Raw genomic sequence first — 3,063 nt, forward strand, 5'->3', positions numbered from 1 at the left:
TGTGTTTTTAAAAAGTTAGCACAAACGTGAACAGTTCCTGTCGAGAAACAGTTGTATTTGACATGTATTTATATAACAGGAAGTGATTGTGCCTAAAAAATCTTGGGTGTAAATGGTTTGTTTCTCTTTGCTTTTTGTTCTCTCTGGTAAACACATGCCTGGTCCGTGGCTCGCTGACATACACATGCCTGGTCCATGGCTCGCTGACATACACATGCCTGGTCCATGGCTCGCTGACATACACATGCCTGGTCCATGGCTCGCTGACATACACATGCCTGGTCCATGGCTCGCTGACATACACATGCCTGGTCCATGGCTCGCTGACATACAAACCCCATGTGTGTGTGGCTGATCACAGAAAAAGTGTGTTCTTCTGCAGTGGTTTCTGGAGCATCAGGGTGAGAGCCAGCGAACCACACTCACAATGCCAAAATGTGTTTATTTCTGTACAGATCCTCCACAGAAGTGTCTTGTATTTAACACCATTATTTAAGCTGATTTAACCTAAAGTTGTTTATTTTATTAATGGTTTTTTGTTTTTTTCTTTATTCTGCACTAAAGAGATCAAAAGCTCTGTTATGTTGTAAAGTGTGTTTTAGCTTGCCAGGGCAAAATTATATATTTAAATATGTAAATGATGATTCTTTTTGGAGATTCCAACATTTGGATGCTGCTAGATTACAGTTTGTTGGTTTGTATGCTTTTACAAATGTCTCTCTGTGAAACTGTCTCATCTCAGATGGACAATGGTTGCTTTTTTCTTTTCTTTTTTTAATAAATGTAGTACAAAAAGAATGGCGTTTTTTGTGGTGTTTTAAAAAAATATTTTTATTATCTGAGCCCGCATACCTTCCCACTGTAAATCCAATCAGTCATAGAAGTCTTCAGTTCTTTCAGAGGACATAGCCTACAGTATAAATCATGTCGGCACACAAGATCTGCTTTGAATTGAAACGGGTCATAAATCCTGTCAGTGGTGGCCGAGGCGTCGCGTCTGAGCCCGCCGTCGTATTGAAGCGCTGCGAGAAGAAGGGATTCTGTGATTCTGCAGAAGCCTCCGTCTGAACGCCAAAGACAGGAAGAGCAGGGCCCCCGGAGAGCGGCCCCCGCCGGAGCCCTCAGCGCCCAGACCCACCGCCGGAGCCCTCAGCGCCCAGACCCACCGCTGGGAATGACAGGCTGGGCGGAGCGCTTCCATGCAGCAACACATGGCAGCAATATGGACCGGCCAGAGAGGGTGTGATGTACAGTAGAGAGAAGTACGCTCCCGCCAGCCATCATAAACATCTACAGTACAGGTTTGCTCACTCATGGAACAGCTGAGGATTGGAGGGGCCAGGTTTCCGGGAAGAATAAGAACCTTCATTCAGCACTGTCAGAGTCCACTTCAGTTTGTATGCAGTGACTTACTATAAACTCAATGTCCGCTATGCAGTGCCTTCCCAGAAACCTGGCGGTAACTGAGTTTGACTCTTTCCCTCAGTCAAATGTATGAATTTGAGAGCAGCTTTTCAAAGATTAGTATTTTTCTTACACCGTAGTCCCTGTCTTTGACCCCACCAAACCCCCCTCTTGTCTGGATCGGGACTAGCGAGCTCCAGATTGGGAGGTTTTGAATGCTGAACTGGGAGCAGACGCACCGAGACGCTGGGATGAACCAGAGCGTGTTTGAGACTAGATCTCCGCTGTGAGTGCGTATGCTGCAACAATAACAGATGCTGTTTTCACCACAGGGACAATGCAAAAGGTTATTGAATAATTAATTATACTTTAAGCCTTATCTTTTTGCTTTTTTGAAGGGGAATTCAATCAAATTTGTTTGCTTCCTCTTACAATACGCCTCTGTCCCAGCTGGAAGAGTATGGTCCAATCTTCCCTACCCTGCAGGGGTTTGTGGGTAAGCAGATGCATTGCATGGTGAGTAGAACAGCTTCTGTCAGCTGTCTGAATCCAGGTTGCTGATTTAGTAAGGATTAGCTGCTTTCCTCTAAGCTCCAGTGTTTATCATCTGGAACACCTTGTGTCATTGAAGTGAACATCACAGCTCGAGGTCTACAGTATTTGTGAAATATCGTCAGTACATGCAGCCGTATCCTCTTCTAAACATTTTACCACCTTGTGACTTTCATTAGGTTTGACTCCCATCACACACTCGATGGGATAGATTACTAGGTGGTCAGGCCTGTATCAGAGTGTCTGCTTGTATTAGTAGTGTACTAGATGGTCAGGCCTGTATCAGAGTGTCTGCTTGTATTAGTAGTGTACTAGGTGGTCAGGCCTGTATCATAGTGTTTGCTTGTATCAGTAGTGTACTAGGTGGTCAGGCCTGTATCAGAGTGTCTGCTTGTATTAGTAGTGTACTAGGTGGTCAGACCTGTATCAGAGTTTCTGCTTGTATCAGTAGTGTACTAGGTGGTCAGGCCTGTATCAGAGTGTCTGCTTGTATTAGTAGTGTACTAGATGGTCAGGCCTGTATCATATAGTGTCTGCTTGTATTAGTAGTGTACTAGGTGGTCAGACCTGTATCAGAGTGTCTGCTTGTATTAGTAGTGTACTAGATGGTCAGGCCTGTATCATAGTGTCTGTTTGTATTAGTAGTGTACTAGATGGTCAGGCCTGTATCATAGTGTCTGCTTGTATTAGTAGTGTACTAGGTGGTCAGGCCTGTATCAGAGTGTCTGCTTGTATTAGTAGTGTACTAGGTGGTCAGACCTGTATCAGAGTGTCTGCTTGTATTAGTAGTGTACTAGATGGTCAGGCCTGTATCATAGTGTCTGTTTGTATTAGTAGTGTACTAGATGGTCAGGCCTGTATCATAGTGTCTGCTTGTATTAGTAGTGTACTAGGTGGTCAGACCTGTATCAGAGTGTCTGCTTGTATTAGTAGTGTACTAGATGGTCAGGCCTGTATCATAGTGTCTGTTTGTATTACTAGTGTACTAGGTGGTCAGGCCTGTATCATAGTGCCTGCTTGTATTAGTAGTGTACTAGGTGGTTAGACCTGTATCAGAGTGTCTGTGTGTATCAAGATTTGGCTCAGATCCATTAATCCCCGTGGAGT

This window comes from Borostomias antarcticus (assembly GCF_949987555.1).
Source record: "Borostomias antarcticus genome assembly, chromosome: 2".
In the NCBI taxonomy this organism is placed as follows: Eukaryota; Metazoa; Chordata; class Actinopteri; order Stomiiformes; family Stomiidae; genus Borostomias; species Borostomias antarcticus.